The sequence below is a fragment of the Phyllobates terribilis genome, unplaced genomic scaffold (genome assembly GCF_046119375.1).
Source record: "Phyllobates terribilis strain yellow unplaced genomic scaffold, ASM4611937v1 Scaffold_46__1_contigs__length_10046794, whole genome shotgun sequence".
Lineage (NCBI taxonomy): Eukaryota > Metazoa > Chordata > Amphibia > Anura > Dendrobatidae > Phyllobates > Phyllobates terribilis.
In genome coordinates this window covers 3,990,133-4,016,849 of record NW_027362806.1, presented here as the reverse complement: position 1 = coordinate 4,016,849, position 26,717 = coordinate 3,990,133, and the positions used below count along the sequence as shown (strand labels likewise).

Sequence of the window (26,717 nt, the reverse complement as noted above, 5' to 3'; positions counted from 1 at the left end):
GTCCGGACTGTGGGGCCCGTCCGCCCCGTGTCCGGACTGTGGGGCCCGTCCGCCCCGTGTCCGGACTGTGGGGCCCGTCCGCCCCGTGTCCGGACTGTGGGGCCCGTCCGCCCCGTGTCCGGACTGTGGGGCCCGTCCGCCCCGTGTCCGGACTGTGGGGCCCGTCCGCCCCGTGTCCGGACTGTGGGGCCCGTCCGCCCCGTGTCCGGACTGTGGGGCCCGTCCGCCCCGTGTCCGGACTGTGGGGCCCGTCCGCCCCGTGTCCGGACTGTGGGGCGCGTCCCCCCGTGTCCAGACTGTGGGGCTCGCCTGCCCCGTGTCCAGACTGTGGGGCTCGCCCGCCCCGTGTCCGGACTGTGGGGCTCATCCGCCCCGTTTCCGGACTTTGGGGCCGCCTGCCCCGGGACTAGCCCTGTGTCCGGACTGTGGGGCCTGCCCGCCCTGTATCCTGACTGTGGAGCCCGCCCGCCCAATGTCCTGACTGTGGGGCCCGCCCTGTGTCCTGACTGTGGGGCCCGTCCGCCCTGTGTCCTGACTGTGGGTCCCGCCCGCCCCGTGTCCTGACTGTGGGGCTCGCCCGCCCCGTGTCCAGACTGTGAGGCCCGTCCGCCCCGTGTCCGGACTGTGGGGCCCGTCCGCCCCGTGTCCGGACTGTGGGGCCCGTCCGCCCCGTGTCCGGACTGTGGGGCCCGTCCGCCCCGTGTCCGGACTGTGGGGCCCGTCCGCCCCGTGTCCGGACTGTGGGGCCCGTCCGCCCCGTGTCCGGACTGTGGGGCCCGTCCGCCCCGTGTCCGGACTGTGGGGCCCGTCCGCCCCGTGTCCGGACTGTGGGGCCCGTCCGCCCCGTGTCCGGACTGTGGGGCCCGTCCGCCCCGTGTCCGGACTGTGGGGCCCATCCGCCCCGTGTCCGGACTGTGGGGCCCGTCCGCCCCGTGTCCGGACTGTGGGTCGCCTGCCCCGGGTCTAGCCCCAGGTCTGGACTGTGGGGCATGTCCGCCCCATGTCAGGTCTGTGAGGCCCGTCCACCCCGTGTCTAGAACATGGGACCGCCTGCCCCGGGTCTAGCCTCAGGTCTGGACTGTGGGGCCGCCTGTCCCGGGTCTAGCCCCAGGTCTGGACTATGGGGCATGCCCGCCCCGTGTCCGGACTGTGGGGCCCGTCCACCCCGTGTCCGGACTATGGGCCGCCTGCCCCGGGTCTAGCCCCAGGTCTGGACTGTGGGGCAGCCTACCCCGGGTCTAGCCCCAGGTCTGGACTGTGGGGCATGTCCGCCCCGTGTCAGGACTGTGGGGCCCGTCCACCCTGTGTCTAGAATGTGGGGCCGCCTGCCCCGGGTCTAGCCTCAGGTCTGGACTGTGGGGCCGCCTGCCCCGGGTCTAGCCCCAGGTCTTGACTATGGGTCATGCCCGACCCGTATCCGGACTGTGGGGCCCGTCCACCCCGTGTCTAGAATGTGGGGCCGCCTGCCCCGGGTCTAGCCTCAGGTCTGGACTGTGGGGCCGCCAGCCCCGGGTTTAGCCCCAGGTCTTGACTATGGGGCATGCCCGCCCATATCTGGACTGTGGGGCCCGTCCACCCCGTGTCTGGACTGTGGGCCGCGTGCCCCGGGTCTAGCCCCAGGTCTGGACTGTGGGGCATGTCCGCCCCATGTCAGGTCTGTGAGGCCCGTCCACCCCGTGTCTAGAACATGGGACCGCCTGCCCCGGGTCTAGCCTCAGGTCTGGACTGTGGGGCCGCCTGTCCCGGGTCTAGCCCCAGGTCTGGACTGTGGGGCCTGCCCACCCTGTATCCTGACTGTGGAGCCCGCCCGCCCGCCCAATGTCCTGACTGTGGGGCCCGCCCTGTGTCCTGACTGTGGGGCCCGTCCGCCCTGTGTCCTGACTGTGGGTCCCGCCCGCCCCGTGTCCTGACTGTGGGGCTCGCCCGCCCCGTGTTCAGACTGTGGGGCTCGCCCGCCCCGTGTCCAGACTGTGGGGCTCGCCCGCCCCGTGTCCAGACTGTGGGGCTCGCCCGCCCCGTGTCCGGACTGTGGGGCTCATCCGCCCCGTGTCCGGACTTTGGGGCCGCCTGCCCCGGGACTAGCCCTGTGTCCGGACTGTGGGGCCTGACCGCCCTGTATCCTGACTGTGGAGCCCGCCCGCCCAATGTCCTGACTGTGGGGCCCGCCCTGTGTCCTGACTGTGGGTCCCGCCCGCCCCGTGTCCTGACTGTGGGTCCCGCCCGCCCCGTGTCCTGACTGTGGGGCTCGCCCGCCCCATGTCCAGACTGTGAGGCCCGTCCGCCCCGAGCCTGGACTGTGAGGCCCGTCCGCCCCGTGTCCGGACTGTGGGGCCCGTCCGCCCCGTGTCCGGACTGTGGGGCCCGTCTGCCCCGTGTCCGGACTGTGGGGCCCGTCCGCCCCGTGTCCGGACTGTGGGGCCCGTCCGCCCCGTGTCCGGACTGTGGGGCCCGTCCGCCCCGTGTCCGGACTGTGGGGCCCGTCCGCCCCGTGTCCGGACTGTGGGGCCCGTCCGCCCCGTGTCCGGACTGTGGGGCCGGTCCGCCCCGTGTCCGGACTGTGGGGCCCGTCCGCCCCGTGTCCGGACTGTGGGGCCCGTCCGCCCCGTGTCCGGACTGTGGGGCCCGTCCGCCCCGTGTCCGGACTGTGGGGCCCGTCCGCCCCGTGTCCGGACTGTGGGGCCCGTCCGCCCCGTGTCCGGACTGTGGGGCCCGTCCGCCCCGTGTCCGGACTGTGGGGCCCGTCCGCCCCGTGTCCGGACTGTGGGGCCCGTCCGCCCCGTGTCCGGACTGTGGGGCCCGTCCGCCCCGTGTCCGGACTGTGGGGCCCGTCCCCCCCGTGTCCGGACTGTGGGTCGCCTGCCCCGGGTCTAGCCTCAGGTCTGGACTGTGGGGCATGTCCGCCCCATGTCAGGTCTGTGAGGCCCGCCCACCCCGTGTCTAGAATATGGGACCGCCTCGCCGGGTCTAGCCTCAGGTCTGGACTGTGGGGCCGCCTGCCCCGGGTCTAGCCCCAGGTCTTGACTATGGGGCATGCCCGCCCCATATCTGGACTGTGGGGCCCGTCCACCCCGTGTCTGGACTGTGGGCCGCGTGCCCCGGGTCTAGCCCCGTGTCCAGACTGTGGGGCTCGCCCGCCCCGTGTCCAGACTGTGGGGCTCGCCCGCCCCGTGTCCAGACTGTGGGGCTCATCCGCCCCATGTCCGGACTTTGGGGCCGCCTGCCCCGGGACTAGCCCTGTGTCCGGACTGTGGGGCCTGCCCGCCCTGTATCCTGACTGTGGAGCCCGCCCGCCCAATGTCCTGACTGTGGGGCCCGCCCTGTGTCCTGACTGTGGGTCCCGTCCGCCCTGTGTCCTGACTGTGGGTCCCGCCCGCCCCGTGTCCTGACTGTGGGTCCCGCCCGCCCCGTGTCCTGACTGTGGGGCTCGCCCGCCCCGTGTCCAGACTGTGAGGCCCGTCCGCCCCGTGTCCGGACTGTGAGGCCCGTCCGCCCCGAGCCTGGACTGTGGGGCCCGTCCGCCCCGAGCCTGGACTGTGGGGCCCGTACGCCCCGTGTCCGGACTGTGGGGCCCGTCCGCCCCGTGTCCGGACTGTGGGGCCCGTCCGCCCCGTGTCCGGACTGTGGGGCCCGTCCGCCCCGTGTCCGGACTGTGGGGCCCGTCCGCCCCGTGTCCGGACTGTGGGGCCCGTCCGCCCCGTGTCCGGACTGTGGGGCCCGTCCGTCCCGTGTCCGGACTGTGGGGCCCGTCCGCCCCGTGTCCGGACTGTGGGGCCCGTCCGCCCCGTGTCCGGACTGTGGGGCCCGTCCGCCCCGTGTCCGGACTGTGGGGCCCGTCCGCCCCGTGTCCGGACTGTGGGGCCCGTCCGCACCGTGTCCGGACTGTGGGGCCCGTCCGCCCCGTGTCCGGACTGTGGGGCCCGTCCGCCCCGTGTCCGGACTGTGGGGCCCGTCCGCCCCGTGTCCGGACTGTGGGGCCCGTCCGCCCCGTGTCCGGACTGTGGGGCCCGTCCTCCCCGTGTCTAGAATATGGGACCGCCTCCCCGGGTCTAGCCTCAGGTCTGGACTGTGGGGCCGCCTGCCCCGGGTCTAGCCCCAGGTCTTGACTATGGGGCATGCCCGCCCCATATCTGGACTGTGGGGCCCGTCCACCCCGTGTCTGGACTGTGGGCCGCGTGCCCCGGGTCTAGCCCCAGGTCTGGACTGTGGGGCCACCTGCCCCGGGATTAGCCCTGTGTCCGGACTGTGGGGCCTGCCCGCCCTGTATCCTGACTGTGGAGCCCGCCCGCCCAATGTCCTGACTGTGGGGCCCGCCCTGTGTCCTGACTGTGGGGCCCGTCCGCCCGGTGTCCTGACTGTGGGTCCCGCCCGCCCCGTGTCCTGACTGTGGGGCTCGCCCGCCCCGTGTCCTGACTGTGGGGCTCGCCCGCCCCGTGTCCAGACTGTGGGGCTCGCCCGCCCCGTGTCCAGACTGTGGGGCTCATCCGCCCCATGTCCGGACTTTGGGGCCGCCTGCCCCGGGACTAGCCCTGTGTCCGGACTGTGGGGCCTGCCCGCCCTGTATCCTGACTGTGGAGCCCGCCCGCCCAATGTCCTGACTGTGGGGCCCGCCCCGTGTCCAGACTGTGAGGCCCGTCCGCCCCGTGTCCGGACTGTGAGGCCCGTCCGCCCCGTGTCCGGACTGTGAGGCCCGTCCGCCCCGAGCCTGGACTGTGGGGCCCGTCCGCCCCGTGTCCGGACTGTGGGGCCCGTCCGCCCCGTGTCCGGACTGTGGGGCCCGTCCGCCCCGTGTCCGGACTGTGGGGCCCGTCCGCCCCGTGTCCGGACTGTGGGGCCCGTCCGCCCCGTGTCCGGACTGTGGGGCCCGTCCGCCCCGTGTCCGGACTGTGGGGCCCGTCCGCCCCGTGTCCGGACTGTGGGGCCCGTCCGCCCCGTGTCCGGACTGTGGGGCCCGTCCGTCCCGTGTCCGGACTGTGGGGCCCGTCCGCCCCGTGTCCGGACTGTGGGGCCCGTCCGCCCCGTGTCCGGACTGTGGGGCCCGTCCGCCCCGTGTCCGGACTGTGGGGCCCGTCCGCCCCGTGTCCGGACTGTGGGGCCCGTCCGCCCCGTGTCCGGACTGTGGGGCCCGTCCGCCCCGTGTCCGGACTGTGGGGCCCGTCCGCCCCGTGTCCGGACTGTGGGGCCCCTCCGCCCCGTGTCCGGACTGTGGGGCCCGTCCGCCCCGTGTCCGGACTGTGGGGCCGCCCGCCCCGTGTCCGGACTGTGGGGCCCGTCCACCCCGTGTCCGGACTGTGGGGCCCGTCCACCCCGTGTCCGGACTGTGGGGCCCGTTCACCCCGTGTCCGGACTGTGGGGCCCGTTCACCCCGTGTCCGGACTTTGGGGCAGCCTACCCCGGGTCTAGCCCCAGGTCTGGACTGTGGGGCATGTCCGCCCTGTGTCAGGACTGTGGGGCCCGTCCACCCTGTGTCTAGAATGTGGGGCCGCCTGCCCCGAGTCTAGCCTCAGGTCTGGACTGTGGGGCCGCCTGCCCCGGGTCTAGCCCCAGGTCTTGACTATGGGTCATGTCCGCCCCGTATCCGGACTGTGGGGCCCGTCCACCCCGTGTCTAGAATGTGGGGCCGCCTGCCCCGGGTCTAGCCTCAGGTCTGGACTGTGGGGCCGCCAGCCCCGGGTTTAGCCCCAGGTCTTGACTATGGGGCATGCCCGCCCCATATCTGGACTGTGGGGCCCGTCCACCCCGTGTCTGGACTGTGGGCCGCCTGCCCCGGGTCTAGCCCCAGGTCTGGACTGGGGGGCCACCTGCCCCGGGATTAGCCCTGTGTCCGGACTGTGGGGCCCGTCCGCCCGTGTCCGGACTGTGGGGCCCGTCCGCCCGTGTCCGGACTGTGGGGCCCGTCCGCCCCGTGTCCGGACTGTGGGGCCCGTCCTCCCCGTGTCCGGACTGTGGGGCCCGTCCTCCCCGTGTCCGGACTGTGGGGCCCGTCCACCCCGTGTCCGGACTGTGGGGCCCGTCCACCCCGTGTCCGGACTGTGGGGCCCGTCCACCCCGTGTCCGGACTGTGGGGCCCGTCCACCCCGTGTCCGGACTGTGGGGCCCGTCCACCCCGTGTCCGGACTTTGGGGCCCGTCCACCCCGTGTCCGGACTGTGGGGCCCGTCCACCCCGTGTCCGGACTGTGGGTCGCCTGCCCCGGGTCTAGCCCCAGGTCTGGACTGTGGGGCATGTCTGCCCCATGTCAGGTCTGTGAGGCCCGTCCACCCCGTGTCTAGAATATGGGACCGCCTGCCCCGGGTCTAGCCTCAGGTCTGGACTGTGGGGCCGCCTGCCCCGGGTCTAGCCCTAGGTCTGGACTATGGGGCATGCCCACCCCGTGTCCGGACTGTGGGGCCCGTACACCCCGTGTTTGGACTATGGGCCGCCTGCCCCGGGTCTAGCCCCAGGTCTGGACTGTGGGGCCCGCCCGCCCGCCCCGTGTCCTGACTGTGGGGCCCGCCCTCCCCATGTCCTGACTGTGGAGCCCGCCCGCCCCATGTCCTGACTGTGGAGCCCGCCCGCCCCATGTCCTGACTGTGGGGCCCGCCCGCCCGGGGCCCGCCCGCCCCATGTCCTGACTGTGGGGCCCGCCCGCCCCATGTCCTGACTGTGGGGCCCGCCCGCCCCATGTCCTGACTGTGGGTCCCGCCCGCCCCGTGTCCTGACTGTGGGGCTCGCCCGCCCCGTGTACTGACTGTGGGGCTCGCCCGCCCCGTGTCCTGACTGTGGGGCTCGCCCGCCCCGTGTCCTGACTGTGGGGCTCATCCGCCCCGTGTCTGGACTTTGGGGCCGCCTGCCCCGGGTCTAGCCCCGTTTCCGGTCTGTGGGGCACGCCCGCCCCATGTCCTGACTGTGGGGCCCGCCCGCCCCTTGTCCTGACTGTGGGGCCCGCCCGCCCTGTGTCCTGACTGTGGGGCCCGCCCGCCCCGTGTCCTGACTGTGGGGCTCGCCCGCCCCGTGTCCTGACTGTGGGGCTCGCCCGCCCCGTGTCCTGATTGTGGGGCTCGCCCGCCCCGTGTCCAGACTGTGGGGCTCATCCGCCCCGTGTCTGGACTTTGGGGCCGCCTGCCCCGGGTCTAGCCCCGTTTCTGGTCTGTGGGGCACGCCCGCCCCAAGCTTGGGCTGTGGGGCCCGTCCGTCCCGGGTCTAGCCCCGAGCTTGGACTGTGGGGCCCGGCCGCCCTATGTCCGGACTGCGGCCGCCCAGTGTCCGGACTATGGGCCCGTCCGCCCCGTGTCCGGACTGTGGGGCCGCCTGCATCGGGTCTAGCCCCAGGTCTGGACTGTGGGGCCCCCCGCCCGCCCCAGGTCCGGACGGTGGAGCCGCCCGCCCCGAGTCTAGCCCCAGTTCTGGACTGTGGGGCCCCCCGCCAGCCGCGGGTACGGACTGTGGGGCCCCCCGCTCGCCCCGAGTCTGGACTGTGGGGAAGCCTGCCCCGGGTCTGGACTGTGGGGTCCCCCTCCCCGGGTCTGGACTGTGGGGCCGGCTGGCCCCGGGTCTAGCCCCGAGCCTGGACTGTGGGGCTGCCTGCCCCGGGACTAGCCCCGCATCCAGACTGTGGGGCCCCATGCCCGCCCCGTGTCCTGACTGTGGGGCCCCCCGCCCGCCCCGTGTCCTGACTGTGGGGCCAGCCAGCCCCGTGTCCTGACTGTGGGGCCCATCGGCCCCGTGTCCGGCCTTTGCGGCCGCCTGCCCCGGGTCTAGCTCCAGGTCTGGACAGTGGGGACCCACGCCTGCCCCGGGTCCGGACTGTGGGGCCCACCACCCGCCCCGATCCTGGACTTTGGGGCCTGTTCGCCCGAGCCTGGACCGTGCGGCCCGTCCTCCCCGAGCCTGGACCGTGGGACCCGTCCTCCCCGAGCCTGGACCGAGGGACCCGTCCTCCCCGAGCCTGGACCGAGGGGCCCGTCCTCCCCGAGCCTGGACCGAGGGGCCCGTCCGCCCCGAGCCTGGACTGTGGGGCCCGTCCAACCCGAGCCTGGAATGTGGGGCCCGTCCTCCCCGAGCCTGGATTGTTAGGCCGCCTGTCCCGGATCTAGCCTCGGGTCCGGACTGTGGGGCCCGCCCGCCCCGTACCGGACTGTGGGGCCCGCCCGCCCCGGGTCCGGACTGTGGGGCCCGCCCGTCCCGGGTCCGGACTGTGGGGCCCGCCCGGCCGCCCCGGGCTACTTTCAGTGGTATGTCAGCCGATTGTGGTTTGTAGGCTTGTTTTCTTTACTGTCTCAATGCTTCATTAACTAGCAATTCTGCTGATATTGGTAAGAATGACTTCCGGGTGATAACGGCTGATCCTATCAAACAACAAGGAGGTGCCTTAATAAAGTACAGTCCTGAGGGTAGCCGGTGAGGCCAACAAATTTCCAGTCCATCCCTCATACTTAGATGATAAAGGCAGACCTGTTCAATATGCTATCCATGTCCCAGTTTGGCCTCTTGTTGGTAGGAGGTGTAAATGGTTGCTTTAAACAGAATGAAGCTATTTTAAGTCTGATGTCGGGAGTCTCAGAATGGACTGGTCGACATTTTACTTAGCAAAATATTTATGTCCCAGTTATCCTTCTAGTTGAAGTTGGTCATGGTTGTGATTAGTAGGGGAGTAACGACTGCGGTCGCAGCAAGTCACAAAGGCCCGGAGGATCAGGTGCCCGCCGACACCAGCAGAACCTTTAATTAGATGTGTGTCCTCCTACGCACATCCAGTTGAAGTCTATTGCTGTGGACATACCTATTGGGTCCTTTAGCGACAATGCATTCTGTCGGCCAATCATAGGCCAGCACATGACGGGGCGCATGGCAGTAACGTCATGCACTCCCGTCACAGGCCGAAGTCAGCTGCCTGCTTCACAACAGGACTTGCGGAGCGGGAGCGAAAGGAAGGTGGGTAGAGTATTTAAATATTTATTTTAAATAAGTTGCCATACTACTATATGTAGCATCGGCGTCTCTGCCCCCTGCTAGGCAGAGACGCCGTCCCATTCACCTCCTCGCTCCCCGCTCTGCGTTCACCAGCGCTCCTCTTCCTGCAGCCGGCGCGCGCAGCTCCCCGGGCACTGTGCTTAGGGCGCGCTCGCTCCCTCCCTCTTAAAGGGGCCGCGTGCGCCATCCTAAGGAGTCCTCGGCCAATAGCCGAGGGTCCTCCCATATATAAGGCACCTCCTCCAAAATGGAGGTGCCCGAGCAAAAGTTGTTGCACAGTGTTTCTGACTTCTGCTTCAGCCCTCAGGTCCCGCTGCTAGCCTGACTACCAGTCTTGCCCACCAGCCTGTTACCTGCCGTGCCTGCCAGCCCGCTCACCTGGGAGCACTTGCCTGTTGCCTGCCTGGTACCTGCCGTGCCTGTCAGCCCGCTCACCTGGGAGCACTTGCCTGTGACCTGCCTGTTACCTGCCGTGCCTTCCTGGAGGCTCCTGCCGTCACTTGCCGTGACCACTTGCCAGCCCACCTAGAGACTCCTGCCGTCACTTGCCATGACCACCTAGAGACTCCTGCCGTCACTTGCCGTGACCACCTGCCAGCCCACCTAGAGACTCCTGCTCGCCAGCCTGCCTGCTGTGCCTATCTGCTATTCCGGTCAGTCCCTGCCATCTGTACCGTGAAGGTCACCTGCTCCCTTACAAGGTCATCCCCAGAGTAGCACCTGGTCCCTCGGCTCGGTCCCTCCCTGGTCACGGAGTCGTTAGCCGCCGTACGACCAGGGTCGGTCCGGGTTGATACTTAGTTACGCCCCTCTGGGTCCCTCCTTGCACCATAGCACAGAGGTTCCACCCCCCGGACCCGTAACACTATATATGACTATGAGGTGCTTTATACTACTATATATGACTACGGGGTGCATTATACTGCTATATGACTATGGGGTACATTATACTACTATATATGAATATGGGGTATACTATACTACTATATATGGCTATAAGGGTGCATTATACTGCTATATATGACTATGATGTACATTATACTGCTATATATGACTATGGGGGTACATTATACTGCTATATATGACTGAAGTGCAATATAGTGCTATATATGACTATAGGGTGCATTTTACTACTATTTATGACTATGGTGGTGCATTATACTACTATTTATGACTATGGAGGTGCATTACACTACTATATATGACTATGGGGGTTGTATTATACTACTACGGATGACTATTGGGGTTGTATTATACTACTACGGATGACTATAGGGGTGCATTATACTTCTGTATATGACTATGAAGGTGTATTATACTACTATATATGACTATGTGGGTGCATTATACTACTATATATGACTATGGGGGTGCATTATACTGATATGACAGTGGGGTGCATTATACTACTATATATGACTATGGGGGTACATTATACTACTATAAATGACTATGGGGTGCTTTATACTACTATATATGACTATGGGGTGCTTTATACTACTATACCTGACTATGGGGTGCTTTATACTACTGTATATGACTATGGGATGCTTTATACTAGTGTATATGACTATGGGGGTGCAGTATCCTATTATATATGACTATGGGGGTACATTATACAACTATATATGACCAGGAGGTGCAATATACTGCTATATATGACTATGGGGTGCATTATACTACTATATAAACTATATGGGGGTACATTATACTGCCTTATATGACTATGGAGTGCATTATACTGCTTTATGTGACGATGGGGGTGCATTATACTTCTATGGATGACTATGAAGTGTATTATACTACTATATATGACTATGAGGATGCATTATACTACTGTACATGTCTATGGGGTGCATAATACTACTATATATGACTGGGGTGCATTATACTGCTATATAGGACTATGGCTTGCATTATACTGCTATATATGACTGAAGTGCAATACAGTGCTATATATGACTATAGGGTGCATTTTACTACTATTTATGACTATGGTGGTGCATTATACTATATGGAGGACTATGGGATGCATTATACTATATTAAGGACTATGGGAAGTGCGTTATACTTATGCTCTGGAGCCCCATGACTCGAATGTACACCCCTGGTGAGTATAATGGCTTAGTTTTTTTTTTATACAATAAAGAACAGTGGCAGAATGGGGGACATATTCGGGATATATATATTCAGACTCTAGTTACGCCACTGGTCATAAGACACATGAAATCATTGTAAGTTCAATTAATATTCGGGGTCTGGAGTCATAAATTGGACTGGTTGGCGTTTAAGTTGGTTAACCATTTAGTTTCCAGGTTATCCTTTAAGTTGGATTTGTAAGTTGGGTATGGCTGAGCTGAGCAAAACCAGTGTAAGTCCAGCTGCTCCTCCTGGTCCGGTGTCATAGGATGGACTGCTCAGCATTTAAGCTGATAAACATCTACATTTCAGTTTACTCTCCTTGTTGGAGGTGCAAGCTGGACATGGCTGCAATAAGCTGAATAAAACCACTGTAAGTCCAGTTAAGGCTCCTAGTTGGAAGAGATGGCCTTGTGGACACAAAGTGATTAAACTGTTAATGCCCCAATCTACCCTCCTGGTATGGAGTGGTAAGATGAGCTTGATGGTGTCATGTTGGACAGCACTACAGTGGAGAAAATAAGTATTTGATACACTGACGATTTTGCAAGTTTTCCTACCTACAAAGAGTGTAGAGGTCTGTCATTTTTATCGTAGGTCACTTCATCTGTGAGAGACAAAATCTAAAAATCAGAAAATCACATTATATGATTTTTAAATAATTAAATTGCATTTTATTGCATGAAATAAGTATTTGATCACCTACCAACCAGCAAGAATTCTGGCTCTCACATACTTGTTAGTTTTTCTTTAAGAAGCCCTCCTACTCTGCACTCATTACCTGTATTAATTGCACTTGTTTGAACTTATTACCTGTATAAAAGACACAAGGCTGGGATGGGCTACAGGACAATAAGCAAGCAGCTTCACGAGATGGCAACAACTGTTGGCGCAATTATTAGAAAATGGAAGAAACACAAGATGACTAAGTCTTCCTCGGTCTGGGGCTCCATGCAAGATCTCGCCTCGTGGGGTAAGGATGATTCTGAGAAACGTCAGGAATCAGCCCAGAACTACATGGGAGGACCTGGTCAATGACCTAAATAGAGTTGGCACCACAGTCTCAAACATTACCATTAGTTACACACTACGCTATCATGGATTAAAATCCTGCAGGGCACACAAGGTCCAGTGCTCACCCCAGCACATATCCAGGCCTGTTTGAAGTTGCCAATAACCATCTGGATGATCCAGAGGAGGCATGGGAGAAGGTCATGTGGTCAGATGAGATCAAAATAGAACTTTTTGGTGTCCACTCCACTCACCTTGTTTGGAGGAAGAAGAAGGATGAGTACAACCCCAAGAACACTCTCCCAACCATGAAGCATGGCGGGGGAAACCTCATACTTCGGAGGTGCTTTTTTTTGCAAAGGGGACAGGACGACTGCAATGTATTGAAGGGAGAATGGATGGGGTCATGTATCTTCCTTCCCTCAGTAAGCACGTTGAAGATGGGTTGTGGTTGGGTCTTCCAGCATGACAATGATCCGAAACACACAGCCAGGGCAACCTAAGGCGTGGCTCGATAAGAAGCATTTCAAGGTCCTGTAGTGGTCTAGCCAGTCTCCAGACCTGATCCCAGTAGAAAAGCTTTGGAGGGAGCTGAAACTCAATATTGCCCAGCAACAGCCCCGAAACTTGAAAGATCTGGAGAAGATCCGTATGGAGGAGAGGGCCAAAATCCCTGCTGCAGTGCGTGCAAACTTGGTCAAGAACTACAGGAAATATCTGACCTCTGTAATTGCAAACAAAGGTTTCTGTACCAAATATTAAGTTCTATTTTTCTATTGTATCAAATACTTATTTCATGCAATAAAATGCAAATGAATTATGTAATGTTAATCATACAATGTGATTTTTCTGGATTTTATTTTTAAACTTGGTCTCTCACAGGTGAAGTGACCTACGATAAAAATTACAGACCTCTCCATTCATTGTAGGTGGGAAAACTTGCAAAATCGGCAGTGTATTAAATACTTCTTTTCCCCACTGTATACCAGTCTGCCCTCCTAATGGAAGTTGGATCTGGATCCGCCAGTGTGGGGCTGATAAACCCTCAATGTCCCAGTCTATCCTCCTAACTGGAGGAGCATGATGGACGTAGTTATAGCGGTTCTAGTGAAAATATTCCAAGACCAGCAGATCCTCTTGGTTGAAGTTGGAAAATGGACATATTAGAAATTAAGTCGGTGGAGCCATTATACCCAATAAGTATTTCAGGATTGAAGTCCTAAAATTGCTAGATTGAACTAAGTGGTGAGTTGGTTAAATATCCGGTCAATGTGCTTTTTGGGTGATTAAAATGGCAATTCTGCAATAAATCTACAAGGGGAGGAATTGATGGATGAGATAAAATGTCCACTTACCTGTCAGACTCCTGTAGAAAAGGAGTAACCTCTCCGCTAGTCAAGACGAATGCCTTCTCACTGCGTTTCTTCAGACGACTTAACGTTCCGCCCTATGGGACAAACCAAAAAAAAAAAAGATTGGTGAAGTTTGATTGAAATAAGGTATTAAATATTCTGGTTTCTGGATCCCCTCTGGCATTCTGGGATGCTCAATCTACACTTTATAGCAAAAAGTGGGGTAGATATTTTTGAACCATTAGGTGGTCATTGACACTGGAAGGGTTTCTTACTGTCCAGACCTTCGCCTTAGGGGGGCCTTACTTCAATGGAAAATATCAACAATATTGTGTTTGTGATCCAATTCTCTCGCATGCGAGATTCGGATCACAGGTGTGGAGAAGATGGAGCATTTAATTTCTCCATCTTCTCAATTGTGTGAGTCAGCCGGCGTATATTGGACTGCACTCAGATGACATCTGAGTGCAGTCCGATGTTTTTCACGTATCCATAGACTTGTATGGGCGCGTCGTCTGATATACTCTGCCAATTGCAGCATGCAGAAATTTTTTTCTCATGCCGACTTGGCATGAGAAAATAAACACTAGCTGGCACTGCCCCATAGTATAACATTGGAGTGAGTGCTATACTCATCCGAGTTATATGCCGGCTACTCAGCAGTGTCAGCGATCCCTAAAGGCATCACCTTGACAATCATGGCAATAAGCACATGACACAGATGTGTGGGCTCTGATTTTTTGGGGGGCAAAATGGTGCAGTGCTGAACTTCACCACAGACACCCCCAGCTACATGATGTGTAAACAGGACCCCAAGATTGTGTGAAGAGACGCTTACCTGGACCAGTCTCCTTCAAGCTGTCCGGGGTTAAAGACATAAAATGATTCAGGTTTAGCAATGTGCACATTCTATTTCATCTGTGATGTCATGGAATGTCGATGACATCACGCGCCCCGTGATGTCATTAAAACTCTCACTGCTTTTTATGGATCCAGTTTACAACATCAACAAAAAATTAATTCAATAAAAAGACAAAACCCCGACCTCATTTTATAATTCTATGAGGCACATTTAAAAGGAGCCTTTTATTTTATCTATATTACCTACTGCTCTATGTACTAAAATAACACCCAGGACCCCATACTGCCATTCCTGACCCCAGTAACCTACAACTCCAAAGTACCCCCGAATTCAACAGGAACAAAAGAGCTGACAACAGAGAATGATGGCATACGCTACTAAATTTCTGTTACAAAGTGCTGTAATTCTACCACGTCAATGGTAAAACGATCCAAAAATGGAGCCCCATAAAGATGTCCCAACTTGAGCCCCCCCTATCTACATGCCTTACTAGAGCATAGGGGTGACATAGGGGGCGAGCTCCATTGTAGTCTGCCATAGTGGGGAGCCAGTGCAAAGAGCTGGAAGACCCCCAACAAATATGTATCATCACATTGTCATCCTCCTGCTATAGGGGGCATGGAAAACGCTGCTTCCCCAGCAATATAGCAGCTCATTGCTGGGGGTTTAGCTGCCATACTTGTTAATATCAACAGATCATCAGTGACTCCTCATTTAGGTAAGGGGTGGTCCTGAAAATGTCTTATTACAGAGTGTTTCTGGAGATCCATGATAAATCCGGGGGATACGCTATAAGTATACCAAAGCTTAAAAGTAATGTGCTCCCTACCTGGACTCGTCCCCTTCCAGCTGTCAGATCCTAGTGACACAAGATGGCTCTGGTGCAGAGCTTCATACATTCTACTCCAGCTGTCATGTCTATGATGTCATGTGCATTGTGATGTCATCATGGCTCTCACTGTTATTTCACATTTACAACCACAAGAAAAAGTTGATATTAATTGTTTAAAAAAACAAAACTAAAAAACATTGTGGGTAATTGCAGCCTGTGATTATTTTACACACTATCATTAATATTTGGGGGGATTAGTCATGTCCTTCGCCTTCCCCTCCTGCACTGCACTTTATATGTTGTATATTATAATAATGGACAATCCACAAGCCCTGCTTGTAGAATATGTAATATATATACAGTACAGACCAAAAGTTTGGACACACCTCATTTAAAGATTTTTCTGTATTTTCATGACTATGAAAATTGTACATTCACACTGAAGGCATCAAAACTATCAATTAACACATGTGGAATTATATACTTAACAAAAATGTGTGAAACAACTGAAAATATGTCTTATATTCTAGGTTCTTCAAAGTAGCCACCTTTTGCTTTGATGACTGCTTTGCACACTCTTGGCATTCTCTTGATGAGCTTCAAGAGGTAGTCACCGGAAATGGTTTTCACTTCACAGGTGTGCCCTGTCAGGTTTAAAAAGTCTGGTGGATACACAGCTGATAGTCCTACTGAATAGACTGTTAGAATTTGTATTATGGCAAGAAAAAAGCAGCTAAGTAAAGAAAAACGAGTGGCCATCATTACATTAAGAAATGAAGGTCAGTCAGTCTGAAAAATTGGGAAAACTTTGAAAGTGTCCCCAAGTACAGTTGCAAAAACCATCAAGCGCTACAAAGAAACTGGCTCACATGAGGACCGCCCCAGGAAAGGAAGACCAAGAGTCACCTCTGCTTCTGAGGATAAGTTTATCTGAGTCACCAGCCTCAGAAATCGCAGGTTAACAGCAGCTCAGATTAGAGACCAGGTCAATGCCACACAGAGTTCTAGCAGCAGACACATCTCTTCAACAACTGTTAAGAGGAGACTTTGTGCAGCAGGCCTTCATGGTAAAATAGCTGCTAGAAAACCACTGCTAAGAACAGGCAACAAGCAGAAGAGACTTGTTTGGGCTAAAGAACACAAGGAATGGACATTAGACCAGTGGAAATCTGTGCTTTGGTCTGATGAGTCCATATTTGAGATCTTTGGTTCCAACCACCGTGTCTTTGTGCGACGCAGAAAAGGTGAACGGATGGACTCTACATGCCTGGTTCCCACCGTGAAGCATGGAGGAGGAGGTGTGATGGTGTGGGGGTGCTTTGCTGGTGACACTGTTGGGGATTTATTCATAATTGAAGGCATACTGAACCAGCATGGCTACCACAGCATCTTGCAGCGGCATGCTATTCCATCCGGTTTGCGTTTAGTTGGACCATCATTTATTTTTCAACAGGACAATGACCCCAAACACACCTCCAGGCTGTGTAAGGGCTATGTTACCAAGAAGGAGAGTGATGGGGTGCTACGCCAGATGACCTGGCCTCCACAGTCACCAGACCTGAACCCAATCGAGATGGTTTGGGGTGAGCTGGACCGCAGAGTGAAGGCAAAAGGGCCAACAAGTGCTAAGCATCTCTGGGAACTCCTTCAAGATTGTTGGAAGACCGTTTCCGGTGACTACTTCTTGAAGCTCATCAAGAGAATGCCAGGAGTGTGCAAAGCAGTCATCAAAGCAAAAGATGGCTACTGTGAAGAACCTAGAATATAAGACATATTTTCAGTTGTTTCACACTTTTTTGTTAAGTATATAATTCCACATGTGTTAATTCATAGTTTTGATGCCTTCAGTGTGAATGTACAATTTTCATAGTCATGAAAATACAGAAAAATCTTTAAATGAGAAGGTGTGTCCAAACTTTTGGTCTGTACTGTATATACTAGATGGAGGCCCGATGCTGTCTCATCAGGAGGGCAGTAATGTCACGATGGGGGCAGGCTTTGCACAGTTGAGAATCTCCCCCCCCCCATGTGCTCACCCACCTATCCACTCTCTCTTTCCCCCATGTGCTGACTTCTCCCGTCTGTGCACTTTCTCTCTCCCCCATCTGCTGTCTTCTCCTCTTTTGTGCTCTCTTCTTTGACCCGTGTACCCCATGTGCTATCCCCCTTGTCTGCTTTCTCTCTCCCCCATCTGCTGTCTTCTCCTCTCATGTGATCTCTTCTTTGACCTGTCTACCCCATGTGCTCTCCCCCTTGTCTGCTGTCTCTCTCCTTCCTGTGCTGTGTTCTCCCCTCATGTGCTGTCCCGTTTGAGCTGTCTCCCCCCTGTGCTCTGTCTCTCTCCCCCTGTGCGCTTTCTCTCTCCCCCATCTGCTGTCTTCTCCTCTTTTGTGCTCTCTTCTTTGACCCGTGTACCCCATGTGCTATCCCCCTTGTCTGCTTTCTCTCTCCCCCATCTGCTGTCTTCTCCTCTCATGTGATCTCTTCTTTGACCTGTCTACCCCATGTGCTCTCCCCCTTGTCTGCTGTCTCTCTCCTTCCTGTGCTGTGTTCTCCCTTCATGTGCTGTCCCGTTTGAGCTGTCTCCCCCCTGTGCTCTGTCTCTTTCCCCTCCGTGCACTTTCTCTCTCCCCCATCTGCTGTCTTCTCCTCTTATGTGATCTCTTCTTTGACCTGTCTACCCCATGTGCTCTCCCCCTTGTCTGCTCTCTCTCTCCACCCCGGTGCTGTCTTCTTCCCTCATGTGTTCTCTCGTTTGAGCTGTCTCCCCACGCAGTAAATCAGATCGCCGCCATCTTTGTGCAGGCAGATAGCGGCGGTCACATTAAAACTGCGCATGCGCTCCTCCTGTACAAAGATGGCGGCAGTCAGTGAATCATTCGGCTGATCCCGGCGGCGGCGTGTTTGCGACAGTGTTCTGCTGGTGGTACCACGCAAGAGGCTGCGTACGGCGTATACCGTGTGTGTGGTGCGTACGGCGTATACAGAGTGTGTGTGTGTGTGTGTGGTGGTGCGTACGGCATATACAGTGTGTGTGTGGTGTGTACAGCGTATACAGTGTGTGTGTTGTGCGTACGGCGTATACTGTGTGTGTGGTGTGTGCAGCGTATACAGTGTGTGTGTGTGTGGTGCGCAGGGTGTATACAGAGTGCGTGTGTGTGGTGGTGCGTACGGCGTATACACTGTGTGTGTGTGTGTGTGTCGTGCGTACGGCGTATACACTGTGTGTGTGTGTGGTGCGTATGGCGTATATAGTGTGTGTGGTGCTTATGGCATGTACAGTGTGTGTGTGTGATGCGCAGGGTGTATACAGAGTGCGTGTGTGTGGTGGTGCGTACGGCATATACAGTGTATGTGTGTGTGTGGTGCGTACGGCGTATACAGTGTGTGTGTGTGGTGGTGTATATGGCGTATACAGTGTATGTGGTATGTACGGCCAGGGGCATACATAGGAATCATGGGGCCCCATAGCAGAAGCTCTAATTGCCCCCCCCCCCCCCCAAAAAAAAATTAAATAATTGTTGGGGTCACCAAAGATCAGATCTCACAACTTTCCATCCTTTACATAGTAATTTTCCTCCTGCTGATGTCCTAGATCTCTTTCATTGCCCCATAAAGTGTGATGCCAATAAAAGGGCCCCCCAAACACAGTATAATACCCCCATGGTGAATTCGTCCACATGCACAGTATAATGACCCTACTGTACCCCACCTCAACTCCCAGGGTAAAGTATGCTGACCCCAACACAGTATGATCCCCCAACTGTGAGCCGCTAGAGAGGATGGTACATAATAAGGGAGGGTGTTATACATAATAAAAGAGGAAACTATATAACTAAGGATGGCGCTATACATAATAAGTGAGTACACTATATACTAAGGGACTGTGCTATACATAATAAGGCTACATTCCTGCATCTGTGTGCAGTGTCGGTGTGCTGCCCTGCATTGAGCATGTCCTATTCTAATCCTCAATATCGGATCAGAACAGGACATTCTTTGACCCTCTTAGATCTCATTCTCAGATCCGTGGTTTTCATGGATGTGTGAATGGATCTATAAAACTGTACGAGTCCGTGAACCATCCGATAAAAAGATCTGGCAGCACACGGACATTTCACACAAATGTGAGAATGTGGCCTAAGGGATTTTACAGATAACATCATCACTCCAAGTCACACAGCGCAGATACAGAATAATATTTACATCCAGGCACTTACCGCAGACGTCTCATCTGATCAGAGTCGGTTTCTGCTGCTTCTTCTCCATCTGGTCAGACCTTCATGTCGACATCTCCCAGCCACGACTCGTCTTGTCACGATGATCTCCAGCCTAGAAAATAACAAGGTCACATATTGTATGTATACATGTGTCTCCCCCGCTCTGCGTCCTCGAATACAGATATGTAACCCCCCCCCCATTAATATACTATTAACCACCTAGTAATCAAAATATAAAGTGATAAGCAGCACTGTGCCCCCCATTAACTGTAATCTGCACCGGCCAATAATATAAATTATTCAGTCTCTGTGACTCTCCCCAATTAACTGTAAGGCTATGTGCACACGGAAAACATACAAGGCTTAACAGTACAAGCAAAGTGAAACCCCCATAATTGCTCTCTCCCAGCACCCCCATCATTGCTCTCTCCCAGCACCCCCGTCATTGCTCTCTCCCAGCACCCCCATCATTACTCTCTCCCAGCACCCCCATCATTACTCTCTCCCAGCACCCCCATCATTGCTCTGTCCCAGCACCCACGTCATTGCTCTGTCCCAGCACCCTCATCGTTGCTCTCTCCCAGCACCCCCATCATTGCTCTGTCCCAGCACCCACATCATTGCTCTGTCCCAGCACCCTCATCGTTGCTCTCTCCCAGCACCCCCATCTTTGCTCTCTCCCAACACCCCCATCATTGCTCTCTCTCTTAGCACCTGCATCATTGCTCTGTCCCACAACCCCCATCATTGCTCTCTCCCAACCCCCATCATTGCTCTGTCCAGCACCCCCATCATTGCGCTGTCCCAGCACCTCCATCATTGCTCTCTCCCAGCACTCCCATCATTTCCTCTCAGCACCTCCATCATTGCTCTCTCCGAGCCCCCCATCATTGCTCTGTCCCAGCACCTCCATCATTGCTTCTCCCAGCACTCCCATCATTGCTCTCTCCCAGCACCCCCATCATTTCTCTGTCCCAGCACCTCCATCATTGCTCTCTCCCAGCCCCCCACCATTGCTCTGTCCCAGCACCCCCACCATTGCTCTCTCCCAGCACCCCCATCATTGCTCTCTCCCAGCACCCCCATCATTGCTGTGTCCCAGCACCCACGTCATTGCTCTGTCCCAGCACCCTCATCGTTGCTCTCTCCCAGCACCCCCATCTTTGCTCTCTCCCAGCACCCCCATCATTGCTCTCTCTCTTAGCACCTGCATCATTGCTCTGTCCCAAAACCCCCATCATTGCTCTCTCCCAACCCCCATCCTTGCTCTGTCCAGCACCCCCATCATTGCGCTGTCTCAGCACCTCCATCATTGCTCTCTCCCAGCCCCCCATCATTGCTCTGTCCCAGCACCTCCATCATTGCTTCTCCCAGCACTCCCATCATTGCTCTCTCCCAGCACCCCCATCATTTCTCTGTCCCAGCACCTCCATCATTGCTCTCTCCCAGCCCCACATCATTGCTCTCTCCCAGCCCCCCACCATTGCTCTGTCCCAGCACCCCCACCATTGCTCTGTCCCAGCACCCCCACCATTGCTCTCTCCCAGCACCCCCACCATTGCTCTCTCCCAGCAACCCCATCATTGCTCTCTCCCAGCACCCCCATCTTTGCTCTCTCCCAGCACCCCCACCATTGCTCTCTCCCAGCAACCCCATCATTGCTCTCTCCCAGCACCCCCATCTTTGCTCTCTCTCTTAGCACCTGCATCATTGCTCTGTCCCACCACCCCCATCATTGCTCTCTCCCAACCCCCATCATTGCTCTGTCCAGCACCCCCATCATTGCGCTGTCCCAGCACCTCCATCATTGCTCTCTCCCAGCCCCCTATCATTGCTCTGTCCCAACACCTCCATCATTGCTTCTCCCAGCACTCCCATCATTGCTCTCTCCCAGCACCCCCATCATTTCCTCTCAGCACCCCCATCATTACTCTGTCCCAGCACCTCCATCATTGCTCTCTCCCAGCCCCCCACCATTGCTCTGTCCCAGCACCCCCATCATTGCTCTCTCCCAGCACCCCCATCATTGCTCTCCCCTTCCCCACCATCCCCATCATTGCTCTCCCCAGCTCTATCCGCCCCATTATTGCTCTTCCCAGCCCCATCCCCTCCCCAGCATTTCAGTAAAAAAAAAAAAAACTTACCTCAGCTCGCTCACCTGCAGCAGCATCCTCCTGGTTGCCGGCAGCTTTCTTCCTGACCCAGGCGCGCGCTGCATGATGACGTCATCAAGCTGCGCGCGCCTGGGTCAGGGAGGAAGCAGAGGATGAACCCTCCAGCTCCGCTGCTATTCTCCTCCTGACAGCAGCGGAGCTGTAGGGATCACTCCCTGACCGCCGCGTGCAGGGAGCAGCTGCACCTTGTGGGCCCCTTGGTGCAGTTGCATAGTGGGGACCCGGCGCAGCTGCACCGGTGGCGGTATATCCACCCCTGGACTGCTATGGGCCCCCTCGGCTCACGGGCCCCATAGCAGTCGCCTGGTCTGCCGCCATTGGCAGTACGCCACTGTGTACGGCATATACAGTGTGTGTGGTGTGTACGGTGTATACAGAGTGCGTGTGTGTGGTGCGTACGGCGTATACAGTGTGTGTGTGTGTGTGTGTGTGTGGTGTGTACGGCATATACAGTGTGTGTGTGGTATGTACAGCGTATACAGTGTGTGTGTGGTGTGTACGGCGTATACAGAGTGTGTGTGTGGTGAGTATGGCGTATACAGTGTGTGTGGTGCGTACGGTGTATACAGAGTGCGTGTGTGTGGTGCATACGATGTATACAGACTGCGTGTGTGTGGTGGTGCGTACGGCGCATACAGTGTGTGTGTGGTGTGTACGGCGTATACAGTGTGTGTGGTGTGTAAGGCGTATACAGTGTGTGTGGTATGTATGGCGTATACAGAGTGTGTGTGGTGCGTACGGCGTATACAGTGTGTGTGTGGTGTGTACGGCGTATACAGTGTGTGTGGTGGTGCATATGGTGTATACAGTGTATGTGGTATGTACAGCGTATACAGTGTGTGTGTGGTGCGTACGGCGTATACAGTGTGTATGTGTGGTGTGTACGGCTTATACAGAGTGTGTGTGTGTGGTGTACGGCGTATACAGTGTATGTGTGTGGTGTGTACGGCGTATACAGTGCGTGTGTGGTGTGTAAGGCGTATACAGTGTGTGTGGTGGTGCGTACGGCGTATATAGTGTATGTGGTATGTACAGCGTATACAGTGTGTGTGTGTGGTGCGTACGGTGTATACAGTGTGTGTGTATGTGGTGCGTACGGCTTATACAGAGTGTGTGTGTGTGGTGTACGGCGTATACAGTGTATGTGGTGTGTACGGCGTATACAGTGTGTGTGTGTGTGGTGTGTACGGCGTATACAGTGTGTGTGGTGTGTACGGCGTATACAGTGTGTGTGGTATGTACAGCGTATACAGTGTGTGTGTGTGTGTGTGTGGTGTGTACGGCGTATACAATGCATGTGGTATGTACGGTGTATACAGTGTGTGTGTGGTGCGTACGCCGTATACAGTGTGTGTGTGTGTGTGTGTACGGCGTATACAGTGTATGTGGTGAGTACGCCGTATTCAGTGTGTGTGTGTTGCGTATGGAGTATAAAGTGTGTGTGTGTGTGTGTGTGTGTGTGTGGTGCGTACGGCGTATACAGTGTATGTGGTATGTACAGCGTATACAGTGTGTGTGTGTGTGTGGTGCGTACGGCGTATACAGTGTATGTGTGGTGCGTACGCCGTATACAGTGTGTGTGGTGCGTACGGCGTATACAGTGTGTGTGTGTTGCGTACGCCGTATACAGTGTGTGTGTGTGTGTGTGTGTGTAAGTAAATTAACCTTAAAGAGTAAATCAACTTTTGGGATGTTTTTAATGTGGTTTAGGGTCATTAATTCTGAGCAGATTTGTGGGGACCCCAATCCTTTGCTCCTTTGCTTAAAAGACCTCCTAGAAGAGCGCAGCTCAGTAGATAGGAGAGTACACTGAGCGGAGCAAATGCAGCAGAAAGTCACAGTCATGTCTCCTCACCTCTTCACTTCTAAGAGATCTTCTGAGTGATCAGGGTCTCAGATTCGCACTAATCTGCTCAAAATTATAGGACCTAAATCATGTAATATATATCCCAAAATGTAAGTTACTTTTTAAACGTTTAATAGTTCCACTGCTTGCATCTAATCAGTACATTGGTTCCTATACGGTCCACAGTCTGATGATGACTGGTAACAACTCCCAGTATCTCCTTACCATTGCTAAGGACATACTGGGAGTTGTAGTTAAGTCCTCCATTCTCTGGAATTCCTATTGTTAGCAATGCCCTTCCTCCACCAATTGCAAATACAAAGGATCCATCCATGGGGTGAGATCTTGGGAATAATTGAATCGTTCCTACATTTAAAAAAATAAAAATAAATCTCCTATTCTTAATAATAACCGTATTTTTCGGACTATAAGATGCACTTTTTTCCTCCAAAATTTTGGAGGAAAGTGGGGGGTGCGTCTTATAGTCCGAATACTATATTATTGTATGGCAGCATGGTGGTGGGTGTGGGGGAGCCGCAGGGGTGGATTAAGAGTAGCAAGGGCCTCGGGCAGTTTAGAAGGCACGGCCCCCCACACACACACACACATGCACATATACCTGTATGTATGACATGTCACATGATCCCCTGTGATAGATCATGTGATAGTTCACGTGAAATTAATTTGGCACAATATTAATTATAATAATTTTTTTTATGCTGTGTGCCCACTACGCGTTTATTAAGCTTTTCCGAAGCGGCAATTCCGCTGCAGAAACGCTTAAAAAACGCTTGGTAGAAGGTCTGCCATGTTCCCCAATGATAATCCGCATGTGCTGTGTACATGCTGCGGAAATTTCCGCTGCGGATTATCATTGCGGAAAAATCCGCAGCAATAACAATTATTTTGCAGAAGCGCAGCGCTTTCGCCGCCATTGACTCACATTGGAACACATGGAATCCGCATCACTGCATCTGTACATGCAGATTCCATGCGTTTCAATGTGCGGATGGTACCCGGGTTTGGAGAAGAGGAGACTCTCCTCCGGACCCAGGTACCATAGAACCTGTAAAAAAAGAATAAAATAAAAAATAAATATTATACTTACCTTCTGATGGCCCCCGGTGTCTTTATCTGATGCGTCCTGGCTTGCCGGCAGCTCGCGATGGTCTGAAAAGGACTTGCCGTGACGTCATTTAGTCATGTGACGGGTCACGCGACCGCTGACGTCGGCAGGCCATCAGAAGGTAAGTATATATTTATTTTTTACCATTCTTTTACGGTCACACTATATAAATCCATGCCGGTTGCATGGATTTATATAGTGTGACCAAGTTGTCAAGCACTTTCCAAGTGATGCTAAAATCGCTTGGAAAGCGCTTGTCAATCCGCATGCGGAAATGCATGTGAAGAACGCTTCACATCCGCATGTCCCTGGCAGGTAATTGTATGACTCAATATTGAGCACACGTAACCATCTATACACAGCAGGAGGCCGCACGGCGCCGTCTAAACACAGCGGGAGGCCGCACGTAGCCATCTATACACAGCAGGAGGCCGCACGTAGCCACCTATACACAGCAGGAGGCCGCATGTAGCCATCTATACACAGCAGGAGGCCACACGTAGTCATCTATACACGGCAGGAGGCCGCACGTAGCCATCTATACACGGCAGGAGGCCGCACGTAGCCATCTATACACGGCAGGAGGCCGCACGTAGCCATCTATACACGGCAGGAGGCCGCACGTAGCCATCTATACACGGCAGGAGGCCGCACGTAGCCATCTATACACGGCAGGAGGCCGCACGTAGCCATCTATACACGGCAGGAGGCCGCACGTAGCCATCTATACACGGCAGGAGGCCGCACGGCGCCATCTATACACGGCAGGAGGCCACACGGCACCATCTATAAACGGCGGGAGGCCACATGGCGCCATCTATACACAGCGGAAGGCCGCACGTAGCCATCTATACACGGCAGGAGGCCACATGGCGCCATCTATAAATGGCGGGAGGCCACACGGCACCATCTATACACAGCGGAAGGCCGCACGTAGCCATCTATACACGGCAGGAGGCCGCACGTAGCCATCTATACTCGGCAGGGAGCCGCACGGTGCCATCTATACACAGCGGGAGGCCGCACGGTGCCACCTATACACAGCAGGAGGCCGCACGGTGCCACCTATACACAGCAGGGACCCGCACGGTGCCATCTATACACAGCGGGAGGCCGCACGGAGCCATCTATACACAGCGGGAGGCCGCACGGAGCCATCTATACACAGCGGGAGGCCGCACGGAGCCATCTATACACAGCGGGAGGCCGCACGGTGCCATCTATACACAGCAGGAGGCCGCACGGCGCCATCTATACTCAGCAGGAGGCCGCACGCAGTCACGCACGCAGTCACGCACACACACAAACATATACAGACATATACATACACGCATAAACACATTTGAAACACAAAAATACATATAAACAGACATCACACAATGATATCTGCCTGCACACACATACATACATACATACATACATACACATACACACAGACACACACAGACAGACACACACACACACACACTCACCATCCCCCGGCTCAGCTCCAGTCCTCCTGGCTCCTGCTCCTCTCCGGTGGTAAGTAGCAGTGCAGGCCGGGCGCGCACTGCGTGATGTCACAGCTAGGAGACACGGCCGTGTCTCCTAGCAGTGACGCGGCCGGGCCAGCACAGGGAAGTTAACTGCTGCAGTGCTGGCCCGGCCGATGAAGAAGTAGCGGCTGTGCACCACTGCTGGGGGAGTGGTCCGGGCCCCCCCCCCCGCCACTGTCTGCCGGTATGTGCCGCGGGGCTGCGCAAATAATGAGGGCAATCCGGCCATAGACACCCCGGAGCCCCAGGCCCTCTGGAGACCCAAGGCCCCGGGCGGTAGCCCGGATTGCCCTCATTATAATCTACCTAAAGGGGAGCCGCAGCGGGGGATCAGCGGAGCGCAGGATTTTACAAATCGCAGAAAACCCATTTGATGTTAATTGTTTGGGCTTTTCTCATGCGCCGAGCATCACTCACGAGAAAAACAAGCTTCAAAGAACAAATGAGAGGAGACAGTCCATGCATTATGTGTCACGGTGGCGTGTCATTATCAACCCCCTTGCTGCAGCGCTCCCTAAATTCCCCACAATGTAGAAAAACCTTGTCCACACGTCACGGCTCTGAGCTGACTAGTCCTGGAGGATCGTGAGGTTCCTTCCTTACATCTCTCCTCAATTATCTCGGCTTCTGTAAAATAGGCCGAGTCTAATGGGATGAAAAATGCGGCTGGAG

The 26,717-nt window shown here is 56.1% G+C and overlaps 1 long non-coding RNA gene across 1 annotated transcript in view; it reads right to left on the bottom strand.

Annotated features, from left to right (window-relative positions):
* Positions 1 to 2,952: 2,952 nt before the first annotated feature.
* Positions 2,953 to 26,717, bottom strand: part of LOC141191482 (uncharacterized) — a 473,452-nt gene continuing 449,687 nt past the window's right edge. Inside the window, exon 3 of the long non-coding RNA XR_012265431.1 lies at positions 2,953 to 2,964. This is a non-coding gene — a long non-coding RNA (uncharacterized lncRNA). The remainder of the gene's footprint in view (positions 2,965 to 26,717) is intronic.